Source organism: Phascolarctos cinereus, unplaced genomic scaffold (assembly GCF_003287225.1).
Source record: "Phascolarctos cinereus isolate Bilbo 61053 unplaced genomic scaffold, phaCin_HiC Scaffold_6;HRSCAF=336, whole genome shotgun sequence".
In the NCBI taxonomy this organism is placed as follows: domain Eukaryota; kingdom Metazoa; phylum Chordata; class Mammalia; order Diprotodontia; family Phascolarctidae; genus Phascolarctos; species Phascolarctos cinereus.
In genome coordinates, this window is record NW_027556069.1 from 588950 (window position 1) to 596756 (window position 7807).

The window sequence follows — 7807 nt, forward strand, 5'->3', positions numbered from 1 at the left end:
CAAGTCAATATTGAAGGGCTTGTGGAAGGATAAGCAACCAATACATCATTGGTGGAGATCTAAAATAATACAAACATTTTGGAAAATAATTTGGAATGATGTAAGTGATGTGACTAAGATGCCCATTCCATTTGAACCAGACATTCCATTTCTGGGCATATACCCCAAGGAAGCCGTGGATAAGAAGAAAGTACTCATATACACCAAAATCTTTATAGCAGTACTTTTTATGGTAGCAAAGAACTGGAAACAAAATAGAAGCCCATCGATTGTGGAATGGCTAAACAAATTGTGATACTTGAATGTAATGGAAGATTCACGTACTATATAAAATAATGTATGTGATGCGTACAGAGAAGCACTGAAAGATCTGTATGAATTGATGCAGAGTGAAGTCAGCAGAGCCAAGAAAACAATAGATAAAATGATTACAATAATGTAAATGGAAAAAACCTAACACACCAAAAGTATCAAAAAGTAATATAACTATGATAAAGATCAAGCATGACTCTAATCTATGAGAAGACAGTCCTAACTCATCCCTTCGTGGAGGTGGGAGGTCCACAGACATTATATGGCACACAAGTTTTTGGACATTTTTCATCAATTGCTATCAATTAGTCAGCCTCAATTGTTTAGATTTTTAAAAAGTGTGTTGATTATGGTGGCAGACTTGAAACAGTTGCTATCAAAATCCACCCCAACTTTCCCAACCCCCGAATTTGTAACACACTGTCTCTCCAGTATATCCAGACTCTGGGGAAAAAGGGGCTCAAGTGTGAAGAGCACACGTGGCAAACTCACAGGTCCTTGTAGTCCTCTTGCTGTAGTGCTCAAGAAGCTGCCCTTAGGAAAGATGTCAACTCTCATGGGTACAACTGTCATCTCAATGCAGAACATTCTCAATCTTTTTTTCCAGTGCTGTCTTCCTGTCTCACGTCACTAAAGTGACTGGACTTCGTCAAACGGAGGGGCCCCAGACTTCTCTACTCCACCATATCCAAAAGAGTACTCACTCTCTTTTCCCCCTGTCCTCAAAAAGAAAACAAAAACTAAATCTCTGCATACCATGAAATTTTTACAAAATTATGTCATGTATGAAGGCTGAGAGATAATGAAAATAAATATAAAAAGGCAGAAACAGTAAACAGATAATTTACAGACCATAGCAATAAAACTAATAATCAGTTCAGGGATTACAGGCAAGAGACAGAGACTCGAATGGAGACAATGGTGAAATCCTAAATAACAAGCATGTCAAAGAACATATCACAGGAACCATAATGATACGAAAGAAAATGACAGTGATGAAACAACATACCAATACTTCTGGGATACAGACAGAGTAGTCCTCAGGGGAAAAATCACATACCTACAAACATACATTAACAGGAAAGAAAACAAAGAGGATTAATGAACTGAATATTTATTGGAAAAGAAATAAGAAATCAACAAATAAACCTAAAAATAGCATAAAAGATAAGATATTGGGGCAGCTAGGTGGCACAATTAATAGAGTACCGGCCCTCAAGTCAGGAGGACCTGACGAGACACTTGATACTTACTAGCCTTGTGACCCTGGGCAAGTCACTTAACCCCAATTGCCTCACAAAAAAAAAAAAAAGATAAGATATTAAAAATACAGTAGAAACAGAAAAACTAGAAACCAAAAACTCCTACAGAAATGATAAACAAAATTAAAAGCTACTTCTTGGAAAAGACCAATAAACTTAATAGACTTTTAGCCAATTTGATTAATAAGAAGACAGCACAGAAAATCAAATCAACAACATACCAAATGATTAGGGCTCAGGCCAATCAATCTGATTGGATCCTGACCTTGTTATCCCAGGTGTTAGCTATCCCAGCCAGTTTTTGATAACTACTGTCATCTATACTATTATCCAGGTTACTGAGGGCCATCTCCAGTCATCCTGATCTATATCTGGCCACTGGACCCAGATGGCTTTGGAGGAGAAAATGAGGCTGGTGACTTTGCACAGCCCTCCCTCACTTAAATCCAATTCACTTGCATGTCATGGCATCATCAAGCTGATATCATGGCCCTCTTGGACAACAAAGGACAAACAACTACAAATGAGCAGAGTAAAATCACAACAAAGCTAGAAGAAAGAAAAAAAAATCAGAAATTATTCTAAAGAGTTATATGCTAACAAAAAAGAGCATATAAAAGAAAAGTAATATCTTCAAAAACATAAAAAAAAACCAGAGACCAAATAGGGACTTACCGATCTCAGAAAACAAAATCGATCCATCTCTAAAGAAGGTAACAATGGAAAAACTCCTGTTCCTGATGAATTCACAAGATAATTCTATTAAACTTTTCAAGAACAATTAGCATCCATATTTCACAAGTCATTCTCAAAAAAAAAAAAAGAAAGAAAGAAAGAAAGAAAGCACACAACCATATTTGTTTAAAGAACCTCTACCTCAAACTAAAAGCAAGCATCATATGCAATGGGGATGTACTAGAACCTTTCCCAATAAATATGGTAGTAAACCCAGGATGCCTGCTGTCACTAATACCATTAGTTCTGGAAATGCTATTGTTAACAATAAGGCAAGAGAAAGAAATTAAAAGAATAAATATAGGTCAAGAAGAAATAAAAATATGCATATTTGCTGATGATATTAAAGTTTACTTGGAAAATCCTAGGAAATCAGCAGAGATACTAATTGAGACAATTAGTAGCTTCAGAAACATATCAGGCTGCAAAATAAACACAAACATCAATAGCATTTCTATATAACAATAACCAAAGCAAAGTCTATAATAAAATCCCAGATAACTAAAAATGAATAAAATGTCTAGGAACCAAACTATTAAAGCACACAAAGGCATATAGATTCAATTACAAAATGTCCCTTAACGAGATAAAGAACAAACTAAAATAGCTGGAAGAATATTTAGTGCTCATGGCTGGGCCATGCCAACACAACAGGAATAACAATACACCTTAGGTCCCAATTAGTACAAATACTGAATCCATGAAACTCAATAATCCAGTGTTTAGCAAATCAGAAAGCATAAATTACTTCAGAAAGAACTCTCTATTTGATGAAAAATTCTAGGAAAACTGCAAGGAAGTATGGCAGAAATTAGGCTTAGATCTACTACAATCCACAATACATTCTATATAGGTACATGAACTTAATGTTATATATCACACTACAAAAAAATTAAAGAGAAGCAGACCATCTACCTCATACAATTATGGATACGAGATATATTATCAACCAAACTAGGAAGAGAGATAATTTGTTGTAATCACAAAAGATAAAACAAATTACCTGAATAAATGAAACTGAAAAGTTTCTGTACAGACAAAATTAATCCACCTAGAGTAAGAAGGGAAGTGGTTGATTTGAAAAAAAAATATTGGTATCAAATTTCTCTGACAAAAATTTGGCATCTAAACTATATAATCAATTAACTCACTCATATGTATGTAAATTTATCAATATATATGTATTCAGTCATTTTTCAGTCATGTCTAAATCTTTATGATCCCATTTGGGATTTTTTTGCAAAGATACTGGAGTGGTTTGCCATTTCCTTCTCCAGGTCAATTTATAGATGAGGAATTAAGGCAAACAGGGTTGAGTGACTTACTCAGGATCACACAGCTAGTAAGTGTCTGAAGCCAGATTTAAACTCAGGAAGAAGAGTCTTCCTGATTCCAAACCCAGTGCTCTATCCACCATGCTACCTAGCTGCCCTATATGTGAGTATGTATGGCAATAGGATATGTAACACCAATAAGTATTTCTCAATAGATAAGGGGTCAAAGTATATGACCAAATGCTCTGACAAGAATTGGAAATTATTAACAACCTCAACAACACTCCAAATCACTAATAAGGAGAAAAATACAAATCAAAACCACCCTGAAGTTTCGCCTTCTGCCCTGCAAATTAGCAAAGATGATAAAAGATAGCAATAGTCAGTGTTGGCAGAACTGTGGAATTTAGGCACACTATAGCATTTTTGGTGGAGCTATGAATCAGTACAACCATTTTGGAATTATGCTAATAAAGTGACTGAAATATCCATACCCTTTGACCCAGGGATTCCTTTAGGAGACTAATACCTCAAGGAGGTAATTGATATGAAGTCTTAATATACACTGAAATATTTATACCAGCATTTTTGTGATAGCAAAGAATTTGAAACAAAGTATGTTTAATATGATTCCTCTATCATGGTTAAGTAAATTTCCTTTCCTTAAATGTTAAAAGACCGATGGGTGTCTCTTTGCTTCCAGTATTAAACCTACACTACCGAAGTGATTTTCCTAACTTGCAGTTCTGACCACATCACTCCCCCATTCCATAAACTTCAGTGGCTCCCATTGTCTGTGGGTTAAAATAAAAGTTCCTTTGTTTGATATTTAAAGTACGTCACAACCAGGCCCAAATTGATCTTTCTAGCTCTCTCATATGTTACTCCCCTTCATGCTCTCTGTGATCCAGCCATACTTTCTTTGCTGTTTCTCACGCATGATGTGTCTCCCACCTTCTTGATTCTGCACAGGCCATCGCTCCTGCCTGGAATGCTCTCTTTCCTCTACTCTGCCACTGAGAATCCCAGTTTCATTAAAGGCAGAGCTTAAATTCCAATGTCTACAGAATCCACCCCCCCCTCCATATGCCAGTGCCTTTCCCCTCAAATTATCTTATATTTATGTATCCATTTTGTATGTATGTTGTATGTACTTACATGTGTGCCATAAGTCTTTCCCAAAAGAATATAATCTCCTTGAGGGCTTGGACTGTTTTCATTTGATCCCTTGTATTCTCATATGCATAGTGAAAGACTTGGCACATACTTAGTGCTTAATAAATGATTGATTGATTGATCTCAAATATTTGAATGTCTACTGTATGGAGGAAGAATTAGATTTGTTCTTCAAATTTGCCTCAGCAGGCAAAATTAGGAGCAATATGTAGGTAGATTTTTATTTTAACTTAAGGGAGATATTTCTAATCATTAGAGTTGTCTGAAAATGGAATGTGCTGGCTTATGAGTTAGTGAACTGCTCATCACTTTGGGATGCTGGATGACCAATTATGTGGGATCTTGTAGAGAAGACTGGTATGAAAGACAGCAAATAAGGAGTCCTGTGTGGAGTTCTGAGCCCCACAGAAAATCACTGATAAGCTGTAGAACATCCAGAGGAGGGCAGGCAGGATGGTGAAGTTCATGTGAATTCATGTCAAAGGAGAATCCACTGAAGGCAGTGGAGATATTTAGTCTGGAGAAGAGAAGACTGAGGTAGGGACAAGATAGATGTCTTCTGATATTAGAAATGTGTCACTCAGGAGGAAGGATTAAACTTGGCCTTAGCAAACAGAACTAGGAACAATTGGTGAAAGTAGCAGAGGAAGATTCTGTAGATTCAAAGTAGAATGGAATCATAAGAAGTGGTGGGTTTCCGGTCAATGGTGGTCTTCCAACTAAAGTTATTTGACTACCTGTTAGGAGGTACTATAAAGGAGATTCTCATCTAGATTGGATTAGTGGCCTTGGAAATCCTTTCCAGCTCTGAAATTCTGTGATTCTGGAGTGGCAGGATAAGGGGAAACACAAGAACCTATTACTAACATGTAATATTGGCCTAAACATGTCAGTAAACTGCAATATCCAACAAAGCCACTAGATGTCAACAAAGTACCAGAGTATATTTCTCCATGGCAATCAACTGGTCAAAAAGCATTTATTATGTCAGGCCCTGTCCTAGGTGCTGAAGACACATAGAGTAAAATGAAATGACCCATTTTCAAGGAGTTTGTATCCCATTGGTGGATACGGAGAGTACAAGTATATACAAAATATAAACAAAATGATAGTTAATGGTGGGGGAAGGGGAACAGATACAACCTCTGGGGGAGGGGAACCATAAAAAAAGTCTCATATAAGAGGTGGCACTGAGAAAACTAAGGATACTCAGAGGCAGAGGTGAGTATGGAAAGCAAACCTGGCAGGAAGACAGCCTTTGCAAAGGCTTGTAAATGAAAGATATTTTTATATGTGAAGTTTTATCTGTAATGCACAGCATAAAGCCAATTTACACGAATTATAGAGTTGCTGTTCAGTTGTTTTCAGTTGTGTCTGATTTGTTTGTGACCCCATTTGGGATTTTCTTGGCAAAGATGCTGGAATGATTTGCCATTTCCTTCTCTGGCTCATTCTACAGATGAGGAAACTGAGACAAATAGGATCACACTGCTAATAAATAAATGTTTGAGGCTGGATTTGAACTCAGGTCTTCCTGACTCCAGGCCTGTCACTCTATCCACTGAGCCAATTAGCTGCCCCAAATTATAAAGTACATGAATGGAAATAATATTGGATAAAACTAGAAAGAAAGGTTATGAAGTTTTATACGATACAGGAGTTTGTATTTGATCCTACATGTATCAGGTAGCTATTGAAGAGCAGAAAATGGACACAATCAGACATGGGTTCTAGGAATTTCCCTGTGGCAGCTGAGAAGAAGATGGATTGGCGAGGGGAGAGAGTAGAGGCAGGGAGACCCAACAGGAGGCTACTCCAGCATCCCAGATGAAAAGTGATGAGGTTGTGGGAGTGGAGAGAAGAGGGGAGATGCCAGAGGTTTTGTGTAGGTGGAAATGACAGGGCTTGGCAGCTGACTGAATATGGAGACTCAGGGAGGGTGAGAAACACGGGAGACTGAGACAGAGAGAAAGACTAGCAAGTCTAGTAAGACAAGAGAGTCACTGCTGTCAAAGAGCTTCCTTTTCTAGTGATGAAGGGAATATACATAAAGGGAACCTGGAAAGGGAAGGGAGCAGCAACACAGTTTAGAGCTGTTGGCTGGGAAAGGAAAGGGAGGCTTGGTTCCAGATAAGGTGAGAGCTCACTTATCAGAAAATAGCTTCCAGGATGTAACCCTGCATGACTGGGAGGATGGGGGTGTTCTTGACAGGGAAGTTCAGAAGAAGGTGGGTCTGGGGGTAAGATAATGAGCTCTGTTTTAAACAGGTTGAGATTGAGTTGTCTATATATCACTGAATTTAAAATGGCAGCCAGTCAGTCATTTCTTCCTTGATTGGATTTTTCCTTTCCTTTTGTATGGAACCAGAGGAATGGGTCCCCCCATGGAGCCTGTGTGTTAAGTCATAACTGATTAAAATCCAGTAAACAGAGGTTTTTAAAAGGGTCAGAGTGTAATACTGTGGTTGGACATAAAGTCTAATATCTGAGTAGGCCTTAAAAGGCAGGGCCTGTTAGTCTTCCTTATCTGTTCTCATTCTAGACATTAGATGTCACCAAAAGGCTGTGCCACATTTTAAGTGGTAATTAAGTGATCAAAAAGACTTTGTTAAGCTCTGATTATGTGCTAGACCTCATGCTAAGTGTAGGGGATTACCAGGCAAAAATGAAAAAGCCTTTGGCCTTATGGAGCATATGCCCTATTGGAAGATTTAACATGCAATTATATATCAACATATACAAAATATTAAGAAAATGCAAATTAGTAGAGGGAGTGTATGACGTCACACAGGGAGGTGGGGCTTACCTCCATCTGTCCGTCAAGGATAGCAGGTGGTGACTATGGAGGAGGGGTCGGGGGCAGGGCCCTGTGACATAAGGCGTTGAGGGGTGGAAGGTGCCCACCCTGTAGGCCTCAGTCCCAGGGCATGGCGTCCCCCAACTCATGCCGGAGTAGAATGAGGAGGAGGAAGAGGAGGAGGGGGCGGCGCGGGTGGCGGCGGCTGCCGGGGTGGATGTGGCCCGGCCACGGGGAATGTCAGGAATCCC

At 38.6% G+C, this 7807-nt stretch overlaps 1 long non-coding RNA gene across 1 annotated transcript; it reads right to left on the bottom strand.

Moving 5' to 3' along the window:
• Window positions 1-209: 209 nt before the first annotated feature.
• On the bottom strand, window positions 210-7807 carry LOC110202219 (uncharacterized). The gene is made up of 4 exons (XR_013487729.1): window positions 7566-7807; window positions 2250-2311; window positions 1322-1372; window positions 210-1028 (listed from the first exon to the last, which is right to left on the bottom strand). It is a non-coding gene; the product is annotated as an uncharacterized LOC110202219 (long non-coding RNA).